The 26769-nt window shown below is 38.3% G+C and overlaps 1 protein-coding gene across 13 annotated transcripts in view; it reads right to left on the reverse strand.

Annotated features, from left to right (window-relative positions):
- Nucleotides 1-26769, reverse strand: part of HIVEP2 (HIVEP zinc finger 2) — a 194825-nt gene that overhangs the window by 137194 nt on the left and 30862 nt on the right. For 2 of the 13 annotated variants that reach the window (XM_063605484.1, XM_063605488.1), the window contains one exon: nt 12790-12863. The exons of the other annotated variants lie outside the window; for them this stretch is intronic. The gene's annotated coding sequence lies outside the window, so the exon portion shown is untranslated. Of the gene's footprint in view, nt 1-12789; nt 12864-26769 lie in introns of those variants that run through there. 13 annotated transcript variants of the gene reach the window in all.

Genomic DNA, 26769 nt, shown 5'->3' on the forward strand with positions numbered 1-26769 from the left:
TATCCTCAGTTCTCCCTCTTCTCCCAAACTATGCTCTACATGACCAAAAATGAGTTGTAGAAAACATAACTCTGACTATACTGCTCATTCCATCAAAACCCTTCAATGGCTCCTAGTTGTATCATACAAAGTCTTGTATCAGAGATTACACTATCATAATTTTTCATTTATGTGTTTGAACTTTCTATTTGATTTTGAGCTCCTTAAGGTCAGAGACTATGTTATACTTATTACTGCATCTCCAGCTCTCAGCAGAGTACCTGGCACTTTTGTTGAACTAAAGTGGACTGAATGACAGGACACTGCATTGACATTTTAAACTCCTGATGTGGCCATGCATGGTGGCTCACATCTGTAATTCCAGCATTTTGAGAGACTGGCAGGAGGATCTCTTGAGTCCAGGAGATGGAGACCAGCCTGGGCAACAAAGCAAGATCCTGTCTCTACAAAATATTAGCTGGGTGTGGTGGCATGCACCTGTAGCCCTAGCTACTTGGGAAGCTGAGGCGGTAAGATCACTTAAGGAATTTGAGATTATAGTGAGCTGTGATGATGCCACTGCACTCCAGCCTGAGCAACAGAGCAAGTCCCTGTCTCAAAATAAACAAACAAAGAAACAAACAAACAAAACTCCTGATGTGGTCTAACTAGACTAGATAAAAAGAAGGCATGGCAGAGCAATTCTCTTTGAAATCAAAGAAAACTGAATTCAACAATAGTCTTATCAAATCTTAGGCAATTACATAACCTCTCTGAACCTTAGGTTCCCAAGATACAAAATGGTGTTATGGCAAATGGAATAACATACACTGTGTGTCTCCTACAATAGCTGGCATCTATTGAGAAGGTGCTCAATAAATGGCAGCTATTATTATGTTTAGTGATTTCTGCTGTGCAATTATACATACATTTATCAGACATCAAAATGACCTATTTTGGTGCTGTCCACTAGACAGGTATCTATATATCTATACTGTCTAACACTGTAGCCGCTGGCCATAAATGGCTCTTGACACTTGAAATGTGGCTAGTATAACTGAGAAACTGATTTTTCAATTTTAATTAATTTAAATTTAGATAACCTCATGAGTCTGGGTGGCTACGGCACTGGACAGCACAGACCAAATTAGCCCTGACATCAATGGAGCACCCTTTAAGTGTCTATCATTTCCCCTTTCCCCAAAATCAGTCTTGTTTACAAGGATTCAAGTGCCAGTGTTAATTAGGGTCTATGTCTTCATTTTTGTTAATTCAACATTGCCTGCTCTGTTAAAGAAATCAGACCTAAATGCCTATATTTTTCACTCCCTTTGCAAATTAGCTCTAACACTAGTAGAAGGGGCTCCACATCAGTAAAACAATCCATTGTATTTAAGAAATTTATCCATGAAAGTGTGAGAAGATCAGATAACAGAGTTCCATAGAGAATCTTCCTCAAATAAGCTCCTCCAAAACTTTGTATCTTTACAAAGTTAACGCAATTCAGCTTTTATTGCGTGTACTTCTTCACATATTCGTGCACTTGCTCTGCATTCCTTCTAACACTCTAAATTCATTGAAGGTAGAAACAATCTTGCTTCATTTCCCTGTACACATTTTGAAAGAATTACTACCAAAGAAATGAATGAAGAATACAGTCCACAGAATGGAATCCCCAGCACAACACAGAGAGATGGATCAGAGTGGCAAGTGCACAGGATCTGGACCAAAAGAGCTTGCTTCAAATCTCAGCTCTGCCATTAACATTCTATGAGGTTTGGAAAAATCACCTGACCTCCTATCTGTCAAATAATGATAATACTAACTGCAACTCCTAAATATCCTATTAATATAATAATCTAATGAGATAAATCAGACATATAAATATTAGTGCAAATAGTGTAACTGAGAAAGTAATACAAAAAACACTTAAATCTCTATCTTGTATATTACTACAGAAAATAATGTCCCATAAATATGAAAAACACCAGGTATCTGTCTTGACAATCTGTATAAATGTCTAGAGGGAAAGATCAATTTTAAAATAATTATAAGGATGATTACACTTCCATTTGTAAACTGTAATATTAGTCATTACCGGTGGTGTACAGTTTTTATCTGACATCAAGGTCATAGAATGCTGAAATATGCTTTCGTATATATGGCCTGTTCTCCTTAATTATACCTGTGCTGTAAAGATAGGGTCTGCAGTCTTCAAAAGTATTTGGTAAAAATAGTTCACTTTTGTTGTTTGCTTTTCAGTTCACAAAGCACTTTCACTTACATGCTTAAAGTTCTCTTCGGGACAACTCCAAGATAGGCTGAGGATTTTAGTATTTCCACTTTGCAGAAAAGTAAAGTAATAACAACGTCAGTAAGTAAAACCATCAGATTAATAACTCGAAGTCTAGAACTCCTGTTCTTGTACTCAAGGAATTTCCTACTGTTTCTCATTTCCAAAGGAGAACCCAGATTGTGTTCATGTATTCCCACATTAAGAATTTTAGCAAAATACTAGGTATTACACTGTACATCTATCTCATCATACATATGTATGTTTACATATAATTTAATATTAATATTAATACATAATTTAATAATTTTAAAAAGTGTTCTCACCCACACTCACTTAGCAGATCCTTACAGATAGGGTATGCCAGGTAGGATAATCACCATTTATAGATAAGGAAACTGGGTTTTGGAAAGATATCAACTCTTGACTGTGTCTTTGCAGGGTTATGGAGATGAATGATCTGTGCACCTGGGCTATGGATCGAGATCTACTATCACCCAGTTGAGTAACTTCAAATAAGTCACCCAACCTCCCTGGGCCTCGCCCTTCTGTGTAAAATGAGAGACTTTGAGTCACTCACAGATACCACCTAGCTTTTAAAACTCTTATTCTGCAATTCAGCTAATTCGGCAACATCGCTGAGACACGGCCCCCGATGGTCTAACTCCTTGCTGGTTCTTTGTCCTCTCTCAAACACTGTAATCCCTCTTAACAATATCTGTTTCTCCACAATCGAAAAACTGGACTTCATTAAGGAGTTCATTCTGTTTGTTTGTTTATCTTTATAGAGCCTTAGGCCCTGTTTATGTCCCATTTATTCTTTGATCTTTTAGCTATGTCCAGCCAGTAAAAACATTCCCTAGAAGAAAGGCTAGCTGAAACAGACACATGCAGGCACAGGGGTCCCAGGGAAAAGGGTGTGCCCTCACCTGGCCTGGCCTCACTGCGCTGCCTACTGCACTTTCACTTTGGGGATAGGAGATGCTTGTCTGTGTTGATGGGTTTTGATATCTTTTACATTTTTATTTTTTGAAGAAATAGTACAAAACCCAAGGGTGATAGGAAAGACAGGCTCTTGCACCCAGGTCCAGGAACAGGGTCACAACAGATTTTAAACAATTTAAGTGGCCCAACTAAGAACATTTCCACCATAAAGAAGGGGCAAGTCCAAAAGAAGTCATGTCTAAGGGCACCTGGCTAAAAGTAGGGACTCATGTTCACAAATCCACACATACCCTCTGCTGGCATGGATAAAGCTCTTCCTACATCCCGGCGGAGGTGCCAGAGAAATAAGCAACCTGACCCCCCAAGAGTCTTTGGAGCCTGGCAGTAACCTGAGCTGCTCTAGGTTATTTTTGCTGATGGCTTCTTAAAGGGACTGTGTTCTAAGTACACATGTCCAGACACAGGATGCAAATTAATGATAAGACAGAAGTGATTGATCTATCTTCATTAAACAAAGTCTATAAATGCATATAATAGATAAAAGAGAAGACATGTGAGCAAATATTTTAATGACCTTTCAAAGGGATCAATCATATATCCTGTGATATAACGTCAATGGCTTAATACAAGGCAATACTGAATAACACACAATTCTATTGGTGTAAAATGTGAAGACAGCAGGCATTCCCCCAAGGCTCTGTCCTCAGTGCAAGCCTCCTATGTAAGGGAATGGGGAGTCAAGATTACAGATGGAAATGACTTCCAGGACTGAGCTCTACAGTTATCATCCCACTTAAATGCTCGCTGCAACTCTCAAAAGTATAATCATTCCATCGTACCAAAAAGGAAAGTGGAGCTCGGCGAGGCTTCGTAACACAGAGCAAAAGTTACATGACGGATGGGTGCAAGCCCCTTCCAATAATGTCTATGGGAAAGGTGAAGATTCCGAAAGCAAATATCCCACTCAATAAATCATTCTCATGAAACAATTAGTCCTTTCATTCTCTATCCCACATCCCTCTATTGGCCAGGCAGGAACTGGAAAGTGGGACCTGGAGTCACAAACACCCAGGTTTGTAAACCTTTTCCACCACAAACTTGCTGGGTGACATTGGGCAAGGTGGATACACTCCCTGAGCCTCAGTGGGAATAACAGTAGTATCTACATGATCAGGTTGTTTAGAGAGTAAATGAGGTCATCGTATGTGTAATATATTTGGAATGGTGCCTAGCACGAAGAAACCCCACAGTAAAACAATTGCTCTTATCAGTTGCATTAGTATTCCTAATGCGGCAAGTGTGCAATTCAATTTCCCTTGAAAAATTTGATAATCTATAATCATAAGAAAAATCACGTAACAGCTAATTATCAAGCAGGTACTGTACAGATACTATCTCTGGTGATCACAATTTTGCCAGGCAAGTGATCTGACTCCCCTTTGCAGATGAGGGAACTGAAATTTACAAAGGTTTAGTATCTTGCCCAAATTACAACTAGCAAGTGACAGGACAGGGACTTTAATTTAGGTCTGACTTCAAAGCCCATACTCCTTTCTCTCAATCAAGAAATAACCAGAGAAATGGCATGAAGAGCAGTGGGAACAACCCTCTATTCTATCCAGTTCTATTCTACAACTTGTTAACTCTGCCCTAAAGTCAGTGTGTAACCTCTTAACCTGTTTCACCTGCATTTTTCGGGGGGAGGGAAGCCTAATCTCTGCAGCATGTTATCCATCCATTATTGGTTTACAGGTAATTCTACAGAGAATGATAAAGTTCTCTGTAACCCTATTTAAAATATATTATTCTAAGGGTTCATTTCTGAGCCATGGCTCTTCAGAAATCCACAAGCCCCATATTACATAATCATGATAAAGCCACACAAATGCGTAAAAGCTTATAGTTCATAAAGCATCTTCACAAACATTCGCTCACTTAATCATCCTAACAACTGAGCAAGGTAGCTATGTGCCTGTTTCTCAGATGCTGAAACTGAGGCACAAGTTAAGTCTATTGCTTATAGTTATATAATCAATAAATAGTAGAGTTGCCATTTTAATAGCTGGGTTTTATGATGTCATATCTGTGTTCCATCCATTGTATTAAGTCCAGCTCAGGAAAAATATCAGCATCTTTCTAGTGTGATCTGCTACAATCTATAATATATCAAGGGACGACATATTATTAGCCTCTCCTTCTGTCTTTCAGGTACTATCTTTTACTTGTGTTGTAAAATATAGTTTTAATTAATTTCAACATTATTTCCTAACATAGCATAATACCTACTCAAGAAAACCATGTCAACAGGTTAACTTCCCAAAGCTTGACTGTTCAAGAGCACAGGGGCCATATCTTACTCATCATTTTATAGCCTGGAGTACCTTATGGCACTTAAAAGTAGATGATCCATAAATTAGACTGAATAAAGCTCAAGACAACTGTAACTTTATAAAATTATATGTCCCTATTTTACATAATAATTTTTAAAAACTTTAAGGTACTTTTAACAGTGAACTTGACAACAGAAGTTATGTTTCAAATCACATTTATTGAGTGTCCAGCGTGTCTTGCAGTGCTCCAAGTGCTTTACATTTACTACTTTATTCCTGGAAAACAATTCTATGGGTAGGCACTAATTTTTTTTTTTATTTTACAGATGAGGAAACTAAATCAAGTTAACTTGGACAAGAGCATAGAGCTAGTTAGTGGTAGAGCAGTCATTTGAATGCAGGGTCTCCGGCATCCACAGCATGTGTTCAGAACCACTCCACTACACTGTCCCCACTGATAATATGCCAGACACTGTCCTCAGACCTTAATTCATCTTCACAACAACCCTGGGACCAGTAGAAAATCATCTTGGAGATTGAAAGTCGCCTTGATAATTCACTGGCACGAATTGGTATTCAGGAGAAAAATTAAGTAATCCAATTTAATTGTTTATAACAGTCCTGCTCCATGACCAAAAATATCACAAGTAGCACATCCATCACGTTACAATTTTAAAAGTTGTTGGGAAAATAAAACTTAGAGCTACATTTTAACTTTAACACTTGAACTTTAAATTTATAGCCAGTTACCTCTTCTTGAACAGTATCTTGATATGTTTTCTGTGCAGTCTTGTACACTTCACATTGTTTTCTGTTTGTAGTCTTACAGTTGTGATTCTATCTAGCATCCACTGAAATTTTGGTTTTTTTTAAACAATAAAAATCTGGTAGAAATGTTTTTTTCAGGACTTAAATTTTTGTCTCTTTTCTTGCCTTCATCTTATTTTCTCATCTTTTTTTCCTTCCTGGTCAAATGATGTAGGATGGTATGTATAGCAATCTTCCAAAACTAGATGCTTAAGAGTAGGTTCCTCAAAGTTGAGTCTATGGGCAATCCACATCATTATCTCCAGGGCTGGGGCTCCAAATCTACATTTTTTCAGCAAGTTGCCAAGGTGAATTCTCTACATACTGGGATAAATCATAAGATTTTCAGTCTGCTGATTCCTGTAAGTGGTTCTTCCATTGAAGCCTTTTTCATTTAGCAGTGTGTATGTGCTAGTTTTATAAAAACATAAACTTCACTCTCTAGACTTCAGCTGAGAGTGTCACACAATATGGGGCATTTTATGTGCTAAATTTAAACCAAAGATTTTAACACACTGTATTATTTATTTCAATGTGTAGCAGCCAGGAAACACAACTAGAGAATAGAGAGTGGATCAAACCAGGCCTCCAAAGATAATGAATGGCTTAGGAAATGCACCCAACCTGTTTCATTTGAGTTTACCAAAGCAATAGATTTTTATTTTTGGTGTTTCATTTTCATATAAAACCTGACCATTTGCATCCCTCAATTAACCTTCATTATTAAAAACTACCTTATTGAACCAATTAATGGCCGATGTTAGAGAAAAACATTCAAATAAAACTTCATCAGAAGTTTTCGTTTAATAGAAATTATTTAATTACTAACAATGCAAGAGATAAGCTAAAACTTAGAATGTGACCTTTTTTGAGATGTCACTTGCTGAAATGTTTGATTATTGTCCATAAAACCTGACAGGAAGTTCAGATTACTATATGTGGGTCTCTAAGAGAGGCTAATATAGTCAATTGTGTCACATCACCTACCTTCCTAATCTTCACACTTAGTGTTTGTTCTTCAACCTTATGGAGACACCCAGTTCCTCAATTCCAGCAGTTCACCATCTTCCTCCTCCTCGTGCTCTGGGTTTCTTTCACTATTGTCTCTGAATCCCACCGTGAACCACTTTGCCCTTTGTCTTGCCAGCATCCCAACTCATCTGATACCTTGTCCTTCATACCCATCCTAAAAAACACTCAATTTGGTTCACTGGTTTTTCTGTCCCTATGTAATCTAGAGGGGCTGAGAAAAAGCACCAATTTCACAGGCTGGGCTACTTCTGTGGAGCCCTCTGAATGTCGGCCTCTCATTCCAGGATGCTCTGCTCAGCACTCTCTGCCATTTCCTCCAGAGACAATTCCAAGTGTTCCCCATTTTTGTCAATATTATCCAGTTTTTCCAGATAAATAAATTTGCCTTTCACTTCACAAAAAAGAAAAAACAATAAAATAATGAATTTTTCAAAGAAAATTATGTTTAATGCACAGTTTCTACCCATAAACTTAGTAGTATACCTCCTTCTGCCCCAATCAGTCCTTTCTGGCGCTCAAAGCACTCTAGCTGCTCCAGGATTCTGCTCAATTATCATCTTTCCTCTATATCATCTACATTTCCCTCTCCAATGGCTGTACTTGGTCAGCACATATAAACAGGTTCACAATGATGCAGAAATGCTTTCTGGGTCTTACCTCTTATTCTATCATCTCACTCCTCCTACATACAGCCAAGCTTTCTTGAGGTACAGAGTATGACTATATTGTTCTCTTCTCTACCTCCACAAACATAGTTCCAGATAGGCCCTCAATAATAATTCTCATTGTTTCAATATTGATGCTGAAAATAGAGAAAGCCCAATAGAAAGGTGGAAACATAGTTCAGCAGCCACTTTATAAAAAGAGAATATCCAACAGTCAAAAAAAAATAGGAAAAGGGGCTCAACTTTGTTAACCACCAGAGAAATAAAAATTAAAACTATAAGGTACACCACTACATAGCCATCAGAATGGCCAAAATGCAAAAGATGAAAATACTACAGCAGGTTGAGGACAGTTAGGACCCTCATGCATGTTAGAAGGGGCATAAATTGGCATACCTGCTTTAAAAAGGCACGCGGTAATAACTACTAAAGTGGAATTCATGCAAGCCCCATGATGTAGCGACTCCACCCCTAGGGCTGCATCTGCAGAGATGTACCATAATATTCATAGAAGCACTATTTGTAAGAGCCAAAGCCAAAAGTAATCCAAATTCATCAATGGTAGAACGAAGAGATTATAGCACATTCATAGGATGGAATTCAATACAGTAATGAGAATGGATGATTGTTACACATGAACAAATCTCACTGACATACCATGGAGTGAAATAAGTCAGACACACACACATGACGCAGAGCATATGATTCCATATACATAAAGGACAAAAGCAGGCAAAAGTAATAGATATGGTGTTAACAGTTACAGCAGTTACCCTTGGGTTCTAACATAACTGGAAAAGGGCAAGAGATGCGCTCTCAGAATGCTGATAATGTTCAAATGGTGAAAATCCATCAAACTGTCTATATCCTTTTCTGTATATATATTATATTACACAATTTTAAAATCTGGATATACTGATTCATCCTTGAGCCACCTCTTATTCAAAACACTCTTGACCTCCTTCTCTGTCTCACTCTATAGATGCTAAGATCCTGAGGCCAGGGACTAATCCTTGTCTATCTCGGCTTCCCTACTTCCTATACAGAGCTTAGTACACGCCTGCTCTCAACAAATGATTCTGGATGAGTGAACGAGCATGGCACCTCAGCCCCACTGATTTTGGTCTCTTTTATGCTCTTGATGCTGAAGTCTGCATTTTCAGCCTCTTCCCTGGGCTCCAGGTCTTGATCTCTGCCTATAGACACTGCAGTGATAACAACCTACCCTTTATTTGGAACTGGCTTTGAGTCTGGAGCTTTACCTATCACAAACAGCCTGCATGTTAGTAATTATTACCCTCACTTTACAGACTAGGAAATCAAGGATCCCAGAGGTTTACCTAAGAATGCACAGGTGATAAACTGGAGAAGTAAAATTGAAACTCAGGTCTTTCTTATCCCAAAGCCAAGGATCTTTCCACAGACCACACATGACCACAGATACAATAAATCTAAAATGTAGGTCACACAGGCCGCGCGCAGTGGCTCACATCTGTAATCCCAACATTTTGGGAGGCCGAGGCGAGCGAATCACCTGAGGTCAGGAGTTCAAGACCAGCCTGGCCAACATGGCAAAACCCCATCTCTACTAAAAATACAAAAATTAGCCAGGTGTGGTGGTGTGCGCCTGTCATCCCAGCTACTCAGGAGGCTGAGGCAGGAGAACCACTTGATCTCAGGAGGTGGAGGTTGCAGTGAGGTCACACTACTGCACTCCAGCCTGGGCGACAGAGTGAAACTCCATCTCAATAAATAAATGAATTAAAATTAAAATTAAAAAATGAAATGTAGGTCACTACTTTTCTCAAAGGCCTGCTCATCTTCCTTATCCTGAGCAATATCATCACTACCCACTTTATCACCCAAGCTGCAGTCCTGGGAATTGCCTTCAATTTCCCTCACCCTTCACACTGACTCAGCCACTAAGTACTGTGTGCTAAGCTTGACAGTCCATCCTGTGCTCACTATTCTAAATATCGCAGCATTAATTCAGGCTTTCATTGTTTTTTTCGCTTGAATATTACTGTAATTGTCTGCACACCATGTCTCCCAAATCCAGGCTTGGCTTCCTCTGTATCATTCTTGTGATGCTGCCTGAGAGATATTTGTAAAATGCTAATCGGAATATGTCCCCCGTCTTGCCTGCAGGACAGAGTTCAAACATAGCAGCATGGCATACCCTCCTTGACCTGGTCGTGGCCAAGCTCTCCAGATCCTTCCTTTGTGACTCTACTCCTCCTCCCACTTTGTAATCCTGCCATGTGAAGATTTACTGCTCACAAATGCATCTCTCGGTTTCCATGTCTCTGGATCCTTTTTTGCTAAGGCTTTATCTTCCTGGAATGCCCTTTCCCATGCTGTCTACCAGGCAAATTCCCACCCATCCTGCAAGAGGCAGCTCAAGCACTTAGTCCTCTGTCAAGCCTCTCAAGTAAAGCTGCTGCATTGCTTTCATGTCACAGCTAAGCTTTGTGCATCCTTCTCTTACAGCCCTTTCATAATGTATTGCAGTTTTTTTACAGACTGCAGCCTTCACTTCTAGACCATTAGCTCCTTGGGGACACAGGTCTGCTCTTTATTGCATGCTCAGGCCCACACGCGATAGTCAACAATACTTGAACAAGTGAATTAGTAAATGAAACCAATTGTATGTGTACATATAATCTTAGTTGCAAATAATTTATTTTAAAAGCAAATCCCAAGAGAATGAACCAGGCAGAAACAATGAGGCAAGAATAGATCATTTATCTTTGTAAACTCTACGAGAGTGCAGCTCAAAGTGTAAGGCTGAAAACAACATTTAGCTGTTGTGTAAGTGTCTGCAGGAACATAGCATCCTCCTCTCCCAGGCCTCTCATCAATAATCTTCTCCTACCACCACTGCAGCCATCTCTGATCCTGGGCAGGGGTTAAGTACAGAGGTGAAAGGAAAAGGGTGAAGATCTGTATTGAATAGCCTATTTCCTGGATCCCTAGTCTCTGAACCTAGTGGAGAGAATCACTGATACTCAACCTCAAGTTTTTGGTGAAATAAAAATGGTCTAAACCTTAATAGAGATGATTCTTAGTGGAGAGAAATCTATTAAGGTCTAAACCTTAATAAACCTTAATATAAGGTCTAAACCTTAATATAATGTTGTTAACAATAAACCTTAATATAAGGTCTAAACCTTAATAGAGATGATTCTCAGGATAGAGCAAAATATTCCATGTATCTCCTGGATTGGCTAAAGTGGAACAGAGCAAAAATAAACGTTTTTCAGATTGTGCTCTCATTTCTAAGATGCAGGACAGGAACGTGGGCAAATCAATAGTCAAGTGGTGATGCTGTCACTTTTGAATGAAGAAACTAAACAAAGGACTGGGGAAATTGACAAAGATGAGTATGGCTGCAAAGCACAGTGAGAGAAGAAACTTGACGTCTGAGAGTTGAGTGAGGGGCTGAGAAACTGTAGGCAGGAATACCCACTTCACCAATCACTCCACGCCACCTCACCACCCTGGGCCACACGGTATTTAAGTACAAGGCAGGACATCAGATGACCTACCGAAAGTACTCCTTGCACAGAGAAGAAAGCTGACTACGGCTCTTGCCAGCGCCTACTCTACATGAAGGCTACAATTAAACAGCTCTCCCTGGAATAAGACTGTGGAAAGAAGCAGCCAAGTGCCCCCCTGAGACACACAGAAAAGCAATAACTATGTTGACATTCCAAGAAGAGAGAGGGAGAAGAGCATTTTTCTTGCAGTCTCATTCTTTAATTGCCTCTTCTGGCTTCCTTTCTGGAGAGAGAAGGGAGGTGGGTGATGGCGGCTGGATCATGTAAAAGACCAGAGTGCAGCTGATGTGAACTTCTATCAGGCCTCCTTGCACAAAGACCTTATTATAATACACACATAAAAATGCGTGGGCAAGTCTTGGAGGGTTGAGGTTTTTCCCCCCAAACTCACTCCCAGCCCCGTGCTTTGAATGCAGTTGTGTATACACACCCTCTGACAGAATAGGTTCTTCGTGTTGCCATGGAGCTGAAACCTCTGTAGTTTAGATGGAAGGATCACAGTGCTTTTATACTTCTAACAGCAGAGGTAAGAATCACTGCATAATATTAACTCCACTTTTATTTCAGATTTTCGGTTGCTCATCTTCATATTCTGCGTGAACTCTATTTATATTTTTTGACTCCTTATAAAATTACCTCATAGAAGCTGCTAGCAAACTGATTCGTTTCTTTGTAAATCAATATGTCAAAACTTGAGTGCATACATGATGTGTGAGTTTTCCCCACTCCTGCCCTTTTTAACAGAGAAAATTTGTGACCTTATCACATCTAGGGGAGTTTATGAGAAATGCAAAGTACAAATCGCTGTGAAACACATAAAACGTCGCATAACCAGTAAATATTTTCTCTGATATGATAAACCTAAAGATTATTTATATTCTGATTACTATTTTTCAAATAGGTTTCAAGAATCAAAATCATATCTAGAACACTTTTGCAAACATAGATATGCTTCTGCAAGTTCCTCTCAGATCTTGTTTCAAAGCTTAGCTACTACCCTATTGTTTGGAAATCAAATAAAATAATCAAATGAAAGAAAAACAAAGTAATTTCCTAGCACAACCTCAATGTCTATGCTGCCCCTCCTTTTCAGATTTTGTATCTCCTAAGAAATCAGTGATTTGACTTCTGCAAAATCAAATGCAAAGGAGTTAAATAAAACAATTTTGATTTCCTACCTGGAAATATGCTTTTGGTCCTATCACACATTCTCATAATCTTGAGCCTCAATGTCTCAGGTAAATTCGCCAATCTGCCGACAAGAAGTTTTGTATTATGACTTCTCCTCCCACAGTGCATGCATTACAACTTGACTACGAAAATGACCTTCGTCTTAACCAGAACAGCAAAACTGAATCTATCGGTTTGAAAAATGAGAGTGAAAACATGCGGAGGAGGAAGAGGCAAAACAGGTGGATAAAATGTTGCACTAAGCTACGCACAATATTAGTGCTAGAGTGCTCTGCAAAATGAAATCTTAAGAATTAGAAAATAGTTTATGAGGAATAAAATAGTGATGGCACTAGATGATAACCCAAATAATAAAATAAATATCCATGAGTCCACACCAAAGTCAATCAATCAATCAATAAAATGTGTAGATATTTCCTCCCTTCAAAGATAAAGCTTAATTCTTCTCCCCTTAGGTGTGGGCTGACTTCCAAAGAATAGAATACAGAGAGAGAAAAAGCAGTAACTTTACAATGGAAAAACCTGGCAGAGTCTACCATAACCAAGTGATCAAAGTTAATATTACCAGTGATAAGGCATGTTGATGTGACACAATTCCTAACATAATGTGATGAGATGGGAACCTCGCCTGGTGGTATTCTGCCCCCAAACCCATAAGCCCAGACTACAAAATTCCTGGCCCATACTCTTCCAAAATGTCAATTCCATCTGAAACAAGTAGACTGTGCCATGGTACTATCATATTGTATCTTGTGTCATATTAAATATTTTTAAAGTGAGTAGCTAATTAATACCAAATAAACTTCTCAGGCAAACCAAACCATTCTTTAAAACAGTTAACAACCACTCAAATAGAATAGCCTTTTTAAGATAGTAATATTGTTTAGATAGGAATTTTTCTTCTTCTCTTTTGATGCTTTCAGAACACCTCAGTATGACATCTTCAAATGGTGTACACTTCAGTTTTTTCTTTGCTAAAGACAGTGCGTATATTTCCACTATGACTAGCAACAATGGTGTTTGTATTGATTGTTCTGGCAGCTATTTAAATAGGCTTGTTCTCTCCCTATCTCAATGGCCTCACAATGCTAATACTACAATGCTCAGGAACTTCTGAGCACCCTAGCCAGATGCCCCTTACTGCTTGTGGACAGGCATTCCCCAGCCTCTTGGCTGGGTGACAGCAACCACAGCAGCCCACAAGACGGGTGGAGAACCAATGAGTAAAATGATAAACATTTGTGATGAAACAGGATGTTGGAGACAGGGGGGTGAGGAGACAAAATATCTCAACACTGAACTACTAACGCTACTTTGGAACTCCTAACAGCGTTCCCTTGTTGTAAAACTAGGAGCAGTAAACAGATATTTTTCTCGGTGTTTTCTCCTTTATTATAATTAATTTCAGAATTACTGCTAAACAACACACCATTACCCAGGCACAGAACTTAAGACTGAGCTAACTGAACCACAAGCACTATACCCCCATAAATATTGTAAATGTTCATTGGAGACACTTAAACAATTATGTGAAAATAAAATGTTTTCTGGACACAGAACACAACATTTTCAATAGTTCAGCCCTTGCTGTTGACTGAATGTACACTTTAAACCACCATTTCCCTTCTTATCTATGCCAGTTAGTAAGCATAAATTTAAGAAACTCTGAAATAAACATAGTACTTCACTTATACAGTGTCCTGGACTTGGACTTCACTTTGATGGACTCTCAATATGTAAGTAAATATCTCTTAAGTTGAAATTCTATTGAAACTATTCCCTGATTTCTGTACTTGGAGTACAATCATTTTGTTTTAATTGCTATGTATTGAAGAATCCACAAAATATTAATGTTATAACTATGTTATAATACTAATGCATTATGCATTCCTGCTCGACCCCATAAATTAATGTACCAGTACCATATATGCATATATACCAGTACAAAATTGCAGAAAAAAAATGACTCAGGTGGTTCCCATTAATTCACACACTAATTCTGATATCAAGGTTAACAAAACAAAACAAAACAAAACAAAACAAAAAGGTGAAATCACCACTATGGTGGTGCTCTCTTGGACTCCTTTTTAAAGAGTGTTATCAACAAGGATGTCTTCTTAGAGTCTACGATATTCATTTCTCTCATCCATTTCATTCTTGCTTTATTGCTAATGATTGCACCAAAACAAAGTAAATGATTGCACCAAAGCAAAAAAAAAAAAAAATTCCATCTTAGTAGCAATTTGATACTTTAAATAAATCTCTGAAAACCTTTTCCACCAGAAGTGTCCTAACAGTGACAGATCATTTTGCACTATATACACAGAGATGGAACACAGCTATGCACTGAGGAATATGGAGGGGGCAGGAAGTGACTGAGATGCAGCAGGCTCACTTACCTCAGACTAAACACAAAACTTTATAGCAATATTAAACCCAAATTTCTAGTCATTTTTAGACTTAAAAACCCAATTCAGCCTGTCTGAATTTCAACTCATATTTGGCAAGTACCTCCAAATGAAAAAGTGGGAAATTACAAAGATGAATTTGAGGACACACATTCTACTTTTGTTCCCCACTTGTCACACTTATCATCCCCAAATATTATTTACCCATCTCTTTTATGCATTTATCTTTAAAAATCATTTCTGGAAAAATTAGTAATTAACATTTTGAAAACAATGCTAGAGTAAAAAGGTTACAGTGTCACATATACTTTCCTTTAAGAATGTAAATTACATATTTCCTTGTAAAGCTGTTGTTCATGTTGAACAACAGGACTTCAAACTTGAAAAGGCAAAATTAAGCCTATGAGAAAACACAGTAGGTGCAGTATCTGAGGTGAATGTGACATTTCATTCCAAGCACTATTGCACACACACAACTGGTAAATTTCCTACCAGTACACTCAAGTCTAAATCATAATTCAATATGGATATTAGTCCATACTCTTTCTGAATGAAAATAAGGCAACCCAATGAAACTGATGACATGATCAAAAAAAGATAAACAGCCCTTTTTACCCTTCAAAAGAACAAAGGAACACAAGAATATTTCTATTAATACTGATATTTTAAAGCATAACACCATAACCTATATTACTCGGCAAGATCAGCTTATTATCCATTTGTTTTCATTTATCCCGAAGATCACTCTTAGCCTTTCTACTTGTATCAGTTCAATTTGTTATCCTCACACTATTATTATCAGTTAAGTAACCCTGGGTAAACAGCGGTTTTCATATCTATTGACCTGGGATAACACAGGCTGATACGTCATTAGCATAAGCTTGTCCTAACAAGTATGACTCCTCTCCTTTTAAGATTTGTTAAAACCGACTTAATTATATTTTCTTAACTATCTTGATGATTTGGGTTGCCCACTTACTTTATAATATTTTGGATATTACAATTTATCTTTTTAAACTAAGGGAAAACAACCTTTCATTCACTTTTTAAATTCTTCCTCCATTGTATGAAATATTGGAAGACATATTGAATTCCCATCTCTAAATAAGAGTTAAGAAAGATACTGCTCAACCATCTACCAATAAACTATTACCGGATAACTTAGGTTATTTTAAAATAATTATAAGATCAATTAAACCAATATAAAGAAAATCTTGAAATGCACTATAAATTCCAAAAGTGCATCCTGTTTACACAATAAGATCTGAGCCTCAGAAAAAGAAAAGCAACAAGGTATGATTTAGGTAATCAATACGGGGGCCCACTAAAATGATTTCTGCAAACGACCGGTGAGTTGAGCTCACATTTAAAAATGTACTATTACTTACATTTTAAAAGCAAGACACTGGAAAGTAGTGTTATAAATGCTCAAAAGCTCATGGAAAAAAATAATTTCCAAACATGGAGTGTTTTTCAAGTGTTTAATAAATATAAGTATTTTTGTTTTTAAAACCTGAGGTTAAATACAATTCTTAATTTACTAGCCAGATTCACTGTACTCAGAAATTCCTGCATATAGTTTTCATTTACTGTCTAATTTATCAATCTATAAATCTACATTTAATCTGAAAAAATTATATGACATAATAGACCCTTTAACTATTAATGGTTCAAACTGTTAATTCCCCCCACCATGGTCATGGTTTTAGAATATACAAGTCCGTAAGAATCCAAGCCACTTGACAGTAGACCAAGAAGCAACATAAAAAATGATAATCAGTCCGGGCGCGGTGGCTCATGCCTATAATCCTAGCCCTTTGGGAGGCCGAGGCGGGGGCGGACCACTGGAAGTCAGGAGTTCGAGACCAACCTGGCCAACGTGGCAAAACCCCATCTCTACTAAAAACACAAAAATTAGCTGGGCGTGGTGGCACATGCCTGTAATCCCACCTACTTGGGAGGCTGAGGCAGGAGAACTGCTTTAACCAGGGAAGGCGGAGGTTGCAGTAAGCTGAGATGGCACCATTGCACTCCAGCCTAGTTGACAGAGTGAGACTCTGTCTCAAAAAAAAATTAATAATAACAATAATCAGAGAACAACACTATCTTTATCACTGTAATTTTTAAATAACTTTGAAGATATTCATGAAAAACTAACCAGAAACAGATAATCTAGATTAGATAAAGCTAATATCATTTAAATGTATAAAATAACAAAACGAGAATTAAATCACATTGAGAAATAGTAGAACCAAGTAGATATAAGGTAAAAAGAATATTTAAAATATATAAAAAGCTCATAGAAACTTACTTTTCAAAAAATAACTAAGAAATAAATTAGAAAAGATATGCCAAGTCAATTCAGACAAAGAAATGTAACAAATAAAGAAACCTCTTTAATTATTATTAAAATGCAAACCAAAACAACAACGCAGTCAAAATTTTTACTTTGGCACAATCATGATAAAAATGGGAAGCAATTTGAAAATGAGGACCATGTATGATAAAAAATATTCATTCCCTTTGAAAAACAACCCCAAAAGAAAAAAAAATGAATATTCAGCAATAAGGGGATTTTTAGAAAATTGTCACCATTAAATTAGATCAAAAATATGCAGCCATTAAAATTAGAATATGGTAATATGCAAAATGAAAGTGTTTATAAAAATGATTTTGAAAGTAAGGATTGTATCAATATCATGATTATAACTATTTCAAGTGTATGAATGTGGGCAAAGATCAAAGAATATACAAGGAAAAATTCTAAAAATCAAGTTGACACATTATAAAAGCCTATGAGATAGTTATGCATCTTTTCTTTATTGGTGATATAATATTGCTTGTGTGATAAATTAAAAACTTGACAAGAACAAATAAATTACAGCAAGCTAGTCAGCTCCAAAATTAAATCTCCCAAATGCATCAACCAGTACCTACCATAAAACAATGACTATTCCACAGGAGAGTTCACCAATGGCCAGATCTCTGTAACCAAAGCAAGACCTACATCTTACATGAAATGGAACTGTGAATGGTCCGTAGCATATTCATACTCTTTAAGCTATTAATCCATGCCCAAGTGCTTAAAAAGTTTACTATCTAGCATATGATGTTGGAGATTGTTCATTTCTATCCTTGTGATTGTACTACATCCATTATTTCTATGGGAGTTCAGTATACACTACCAAATCACATTGTTTGAATACAGGCACTTCTCAACTTACAACCACCTGACGAAAACCAAAAATAAAACCAGCTGCTGCTTTCCCCGGGTTGTCGCCTTCTAGCACTACCAGTAGTCTTACTGTTACCCCTAGAGAGTCTCAGCTGTTGTGAAGAAATCTAAAACTTTTTAGAGAATTTGGGGGGAGAAAGGGTCAAAGCAATAAAACAGTACCAGATAGTGAATATACACAAAGCACACAAAGCCATTGCTTACCCTGAGTCGTACTCAGTAAAGGTTTGATGAATGAATGAATTTCCTTTTCACTTCTGTAATTTGAGCCCCACTACTTTGCCTCTACCCTACTCCAGCAGCCTGTTAACAAGCCTCCTTTTGGGGCTCTTGATTCATGGAGCTGGAGCTCAAGAAGGGAGTGAAACCCCATAAACAAACAGCTGTGATCAACAGGCTGTCCACTGGGCAATTCAACAGAGAGGACCTGCGCTCAGGACCAATCCAAAAACGTCTGTTCTTGTGACCTCCCCTAGAGCATCGGTTTGATGTATACTCCAATTGTACTTTGATGGCCTTAAAGGAGCAGAACCACTTTAAACATATCTAAAGTCTAATAACTTTTCGATTTATTTCACCCCATATATTTCTAACTAATCTTTCATCTTCTGAAATTTCAAGCCACTCCATTACTCAAAAATCTTCCTCGGCCCTCTCACCAACTGAATTACAGAAAATCAAAGAAACTCAAAGTTTGAGAGGTCTGAAAGGACTTTTAGCACAACAACCTAAAGAACAGGGCAAAACAACTTCACTCTTTCATTCAAGTTCCATCACAACATGGTCCAGGCCTTCCTACTTATGATTCTCAGATCCTAACCTTGTATATTTCCCATCTCCTGACTTTCACTCATGCCACCATTTATATCATACTCTATTTGAATGGTGCCCTCACGATTTTACAAAATCCAACTCTTGGGCAGCCATATGTGGTGTTCCTACTTTCACTTGTAACATATGTCCATCTTCCAACCCATCGCTGCTTCTAAAGATGTTAACCAATCCTCAAGGTCCACATTTTCCAGAAAAACCTTTCCTGGTTCATGCAATTGGTCTTTTTCTCTGAACTTTCATTTCATCTGGTTTATGCCTCTTTCTTGCATATTCTGTCTTTTCCAGTAAAATGAGTTAGTCATGCATGCCATTAACAATATTAGATTGCATTCTCTCTGAGAACATGATGTAGGGTTCACATTTATTTCTATATAGTTTCTAGCCCATTGCCAAAATCAGAACAGGTACTCAAATAATTGTTGTCTGGGACCTTTGATTGGTAAGAAAATACAGATGACTTTGGAACTAGAAAAGTTTAAAGGAGTGATTTAGACTGGAATGGACTATAGCAATCAAAGACCAAGAACTAAATTTGGATAACTTGGTGCCTTCAGGTTGACTGGGTTGAGAAGGGTGCTAAGTGGTAGGATGTCACTGTCAAAAACATACTTTTCCCTATTTCAAAATTTTGCCTTAGACCAAATATGTACCTATGGAAAAAGACTTCCTCTCATCTTTTCCTCCACTCTGTAAGATACCACCTCTCAAAAAAAAAAAAAAAAAAATTCTGAATTCTACACAACGAATTAAAAACACAGTTTTGAAACAAAGTACAAAGGAACCAAGCATAATTTAACCTGTTTTATAGAATATCAAAAATAACTTTCCTTTTTAAATTAACAATAGTCTACTAAAGGGCAGATTTTAGGGATACAAATCTGAAACACTTGAAGAGCAGGTGTATCATTTTAGAGGTATCTAAACGTTATTGTCTCTACTATATGGAGCCTGTGTGTCTGCCTAACACATAACATGCATTTTCTTAATTAGAATGCATGCTGAAATACCTATTTTAATAAATATATCATGACCCAAGGAAATCATTATGATCTATTAAAGAACAATTAACTATAAAAGCATTAGCTATACAGAAAGAGATAGCTTCAAATTGGTATACACAGATTTCTACTATCTATAGACAAAAATCTATCTGAACATTTTTCAAGACCTTAAAAGATGCTGTGTTTACATAGCAATGGTATAGTATACATTGGCAGATGATTCAAAATATTTTAGTATATATCTACATATATGAGTATTTATAATCTGAAAATTAGATCCCATGATTTTAAGACAATTTAAATATAAACTAGGCAGGGGAGAGTGCAACAGTGTTAGAGAGGAAGTCACTGAGGAATGAATGAATATATATTAGGCATGTTTAATAAGGCTTTATACACCAACATTTTTTGAGATTACATATATCTAAAATGCAAAAAAAACAACTGCCTCTGTTTTTAATCAGAAATATCTCAGGGTCATTATCATAAACATAGATCACCATAGCAAACCTACTCATTTATTTATTTCCATTTACTAGGAAAATACTTAGGGAGCCTCTTCTATGAGTCAAGTACAACATTAAGTCCTGGAGATAACGGTATCATATAGGGCAGGCATGGTCTCAGCCCTAGTAGAACTTAGATTCTGAGTAGAAAGATCAACAAATAGCTACTGTAAATTGGGGGAAACACAGTAACAGCTTCTGAAGCTACTGAGATGCTTACATTTCCTTACCCCTGCACTCTTGTTTCCTCCAGTGGCCTATATTTTGATCTTTAAGATCTTGCTTCTGATTTTTATAGTTTATCTATTTCCTTCTTCACTTTCAGGCTGTCAGTGATTACATTTGCAGTCAATATGCCATCCTTTACCAGTGACAATATTTGACTTCCATATACTGCTCCTAATCTCTAGCCAATCAGATCATCAAGCCTATTAAAACTAAGCCTAAAATAAGGACAAACAAGCTCTGAGTGAAGGCTGAATAGGTATTTTCTACCATTGCAGTTCGATAAAATCATTTTATGCATTATCCGTTTCTTTCTGATGAGATATTTCTATTACCCAACTGACCATGCCACCCATTTAAGAAGATAATTTAAAGAAATGTTTTACCAACAAAATTTCCCACTCTTCTCTCATTCTCTTCTAAAATAAACAAAACAGGCCAGGCATGGTGGCTTGCACCTGTAATCCCAGCACTTTGGGAGGCTGAGGCAGGCAGATCACGAGGTCAAGAGATTGAGACCATCCTGGCCAACATGGTGAAACCCCATCTCTACTAAAAAACACAAAAATTAGCTGGGTGTGGTGGCGCACGCCTGTAGTCCCAGCTATACGAGAGGCTGAGGCAGGAGAATTGCTTGAACCCGGCAGGCAGAGGTTGCAGTGAGCCAAGATTGTGCCACTGCACTCCAGCCTGGTGACACAGCGAGACTCCGTCTCAAAAAATAAAAATAAAGATAAACAAAACAAAACAACAACAACAACAAACCTACACTTCTGCTTAGAAGCAAGATCCCTACTGCCAGAAAAGTCTTCTTTAAGTACAGTCCATAGAAACGGTATCTTAATATATAAACCACTGTTTCTCAAAGAGTAGTTCTCAGATCACCGGCAGCAGAACTACCTAATTTACCTCTTAACATTAAGGTTCCCTATGCCTCACCTCAGACCTAGTGAATCACATGCGTAGAGCATGGGGGCCTGAATTTTTTAATGCTCCTTGAAAGACCATTGTGCATGATACAGCTTGAATCCACTGATCTAAATAACCAAAGAGTACACATTGAAAATGTCAGTCTGAGCCCTAAAGACTCAAGTCCTCTATTTTACTACCAGTCTGCAAAATTTAATGAATGCCACCCTCTGCAATGCACTGGATAAAATTAAGTTTAAAAAGTTCAAGACAATAAAGTTTAAAGGCCACCTCTACCCAGAGAGTTTCCACTTTAATATGGAAGACAAAGCACAAACACATTAAAAAAAAAAAAAAAAAACTTAAAAATAAGCACAAACAACATTTCAGGGGAGCCCAGTGAATAGAAGACAAACGTGCTGAGAGGGGCAGAGCCTAGGACTGAACAGAATACAGCTGGGATTCAGAAAGGAAGAATTCTAAAACAAGTTTGGGGCAGAATTTAAACGCAGCAATTTTCAAGTGGGTCTCTAAAAAGGTGTGATGATTGCCATAGGGCATTTAAGATCAAGGAGAAAATATGTATAATCATATGTCTTGGTACCATAGTCAACACAGAAAGAGAAGTGTCCTGCAGGCTTATTAAAAAGATGAGATATTGGTTTGGGAAAACCTCCCTGAAAAGAAGCTTTTATAAACATATATTATCTTTTGAGGCAGACAGAGGAGGTATTGTTATCCCCAGATTTACAGACGAGGAGACTAAGAATCATCTGAGACCCTTTTTTGCAGGGTTCTTATTATAGGGCAAAGCCGGTCCTTTCCTTCCATCAGGGACTCTTTGCTCAGCCTGACACTGCTCCCAGGAGAAGGATCATTAATTCACTGTCTCAGAAATGAGACAACAAGCCATTCAAAAACATATTTCTCCCTCTGTCCAGTTCAAGAAACAATCAGGGGAAATGTGTGTGAGGGTTTGTGTGTCTGTGATGCATATGTGTGCATGCATGTAGATCTATGCATGAGTGTGTGTGTCGAGGGTATCACTGACTAACTGACCGCTCATTGTTTCATAATTAATGAGTTACTGTATTTTAGTGTCTAATGGATGTTTCAGTGCTAGTACTTATGGCTAATGATACTGAAAAGCAAAAGCCAATCAAAGTCTCTGACTTTGTGATTTGATTTGTGATCAAGATCATTATCTGAAATCTCCATACTGGGTTAGTGACAGTAGGTTTCCTCTGGCTGTGCTATCCAGTATGGTAGGCACTAGCCATATGTGGCTGCTTAGGTTTAAATATAAAATTAGCATTAAATAAAATTTAAAAATTAGTTCCTCAGCTGCACTGCCACATTTCAAGTACCCCAAAGCCACTTGTGTTTAGTGGCTACCATATTGGCCAATGCAGTTCAATTGGAGAGCACTGCTCCAGAGTCAGTCTTTCTGAAAAGACAACTTCAGGCCTCAGTGTATACAACCATTGTTATTTACATCTAGTTCCAAACACATGCTAATAACAGTGATCGAACTTTTGTCCCTCCCACTAAGGCTTCTCAAGCCCCTCTAGTAGAATTCATATATTTCTCCTCAGAAATCCCTTCCCCCTTCTCCTCATCACACCTCTCTTCTCGTGGCTGTTTTCATCCTGGCTTGATAGCTACGTGCACATCCATCTCCTCTACAGTCAGCTTCTCAAGGCCAGTGGGTCATGTTCAGTTACCAGTAATGGTCCATGGCCTTTTAGGAACCGCGTCGCACAGCACCAGGTGAGTGGTGGGCAAGCGAGCATTACTGCCTGAGCTCCGCCTCCTATCAGAGCAGCGGTAGCATTAGATTCTCATAGGAGCGTGAACCCGACTGTGAACCGCGCATGCGAGGGATCTAGGTTGCATGCTCCTTATGACAATCTAATGTCTGATGGTCTGAGGTGGAACAGTTTCATCCGGAAACCATCCACCATCCCCACACCATGGAAAAATTCTCCTCCATGAAACTGGTTCCTGGTGCCAAAAAGGTTGGGGACTGCGAGTTTAAAGAATGGTAAGGTTTTGTGATCATTCCTACGAGGTAGATGCTTAGATGGAATTATTGCTTGTGCTGCACATTTATAAGGAGAAGAAAAAATCAAATGATTTTAGAAGTGGGTATGAAAACGTACTTAGCAGACATAAATCAGAAAAGCACTGGGCTGTATTGGAGGTATTGTTATCCCCAATTTACAGACGAGGAGACTAAGACTGTCATCAGCCAGCACACAGAGGATGGCCCCTTACCACAGCAGGGAGACAAAACCAGGACTCGTGGTGACCTATGGGAACCGAACTGCTTAGCTTAGGATGAGCTTGTCAAAAAGTTGTATCAATTCAATTCTTACTCATGCTGTTACAACATCTTCAAAAACTCAAGCCTTGGGATGCTAATGAGAACTTCTACTTTCACTCTGACAACGACTTCTGAAACACGAAAAACGTACATTTCCTTCATGCTATCATTTGGATAGTTTCAAAGTATCTGAAGTATGAACAATATCTGATTTTTTCAATAAACCAGTTTGAGGGGGAAAACCCATGGATCAGGGCACACTGGCTGTCCCCATGAAGACAGAAAATACTAAAAAGGATTGAAGAGTTATCACACTGGTACTTCACCGCTCACTGCTTTCTTTTGCCAGCTTCAATGCCATACTTAACTAAGTATCTAATTGCCATACTTAACTAAGTTTCTAGGCACTTTCCCACAAGCCTTGGAAGAAAGAGGTGTCTACAGGGCCACCATAGACCAGAGGAAAGGTAAAACACGGGAAATGAAACCAAGTAACGTGGTGAGAGCACAACTGATGACAATCACAGAGAGCACAGTCGACTGCAGGGGGTGCTGAATGTGGCCTTCAGAGGAAGTGAAACTTAGAACAGGGCCAAAGATGCATCACTTTCCACAAGAAAAGTCACCCACTCTTGCCCCATCCTCACCTCCACGCCATCTTGTGGCTCACCATTGTGGCATTTCTTCATCGTCAACATTCCAGATTGATAAAAAGTAGTAAATTAAAGACTGGCCCAGCAAAGTCCCTGATCAGCCGGATCACCAGCAGCAAGTTGCACGTTTGCACGTGTCTCTCCCACCACAGTGTACCCCAAAACTCAGTCAGGTTAGAGCCCTGAAACATTATCAGGCTCTCAGTATATGAAAAAAAAAAAGTGCCTGAGATGTGCTTGGAGATTGCAGTCATAGTACTGGGGATGGGCTCTGGCAGCAGCCCCTTGAAGCAGAACCTGAGCTAACACTGCGTATCCGTAGGTAACCTTGGGCAAGCAACTGACCCTTCTTGGTGCCCCCATTTTCTCACATGTCAGCCACAGTTATCATGTGCCATCAAATTTAAGTGGTCTACCAATTCTAAGACATACGCTTTTTTTTCATATTTTAACATTTTTGAAATCAGAATGTCTTACTATGGATGGCATCTTTCAAAAAAAATTGGAATCTTTGTTTTCCTTTCTTAGAGGTACATCAAATGCCATCTTACAACCGATGATACCTTAGAGTCTATGAAATTTGGAGCCTACTTTATAAAGTATCGATAAAGATTAAATTAGTTAATTTAGGTCAAGTATTTAGAATAGCGGTTGGTCTTGAGTAAGCTGCTCAGTAATTATTAGTCACTATTAAATTTATGACTCTGAAAATGGGCAGAGTCATAACAGACAATCAACACATTTTTACTCATAAACTGTGTGTTAAAATGATGGCTGATGCAGAAGTGTTGCAGGGAGAGGTTAAATGACTATTCAAAATCTGATGTATCCCCAGCCCTTGGTGCATAGTAGTTGGTACATAATAAATAATTGTTAACTAAATCAATTGAATGCACAACCCAGCCTTACTCATGCCAAAAGTCTCTTCATCAAACATAAATATCTAATATTCTCTCCATACAAAGGGAAACCAGCAAGAACATGGTTCTTTTATGCTAAGTGACAAAGAGCAGATTCCTACTTTTTGAAGGCTTTGAATATTTTCCCAGATCAAGACTTCATGCAGGTTTTCTTCTCTGGTAATGCCCTTTCTACCTCAACTTTCCACAAATTTAAATCCTGAGCCCCTTCTTTTAAGGCCCAATTCAAATTTCATCTCCTCTAAGAACTGTTTTTCCTCACTATTTCTCCCCCATTTAATCTTCTTTCTACTCCTACTCCTTACATTTACCTCAGCTACCATTAAACACTTGATTTGAACCTCACTGGACACAATAATATTAAAATATTGTGTAAGAATGGGAACTGGGTCATGATTGTCACTGCTTCCCCTGGAGAGCCTTACGCAAGGGAGAAATCTGCTTGAATCCTCTTGTTATGTGTGGAATTGTGGCCCCCCAAAAAGAAACATTGAAGTTCTAACTTCCGTACCTCAGAATGCAGCCTTGTTTGGAAATTAGGTCCTTGCAGATGTAATTAGTTAGGATGACATCACACTGTAGTAGGGTGGGCCCCTTATCCAATATGACACAAATGGCGAACACTACATGAAGACTGAGGCAGAGACTACAGTAATGAGGAGCCCAGGAACAACTAGGATTGCAAACCATGGCCTCCGAGGCTGGGAGAGAGGCACAGAACAGATTTCCCCTCACAGCCCTCAGAAGAGCTAACCCTGCTGACACCTTGGCTTCACACTTGTAGCCTCCAGAACTGTGAGACAATAGGTGTCTTTTGTTTTCAGCCACCCAGCATGTGGGACTTTATCACAGCAGCCCTGGCAAAATCTCTATTGCACCTCTCCTCACATAGATGATATGACACTGGACTCTCTTTTATCATGGACCTCTAGCCAGCCTTTCTTAATCTT

This window comes from Pan paniscus, chromosome 5 (assembly GCF_029289425.2).
Source record: "Pan paniscus chromosome 5, NHGRI_mPanPan1-v2.0_pri, whole genome shotgun sequence".
NCBI classification, from domain to species: domain Eukaryota; kingdom Metazoa; phylum Chordata; class Mammalia; order Primates; family Hominidae; genus Pan; species Pan paniscus.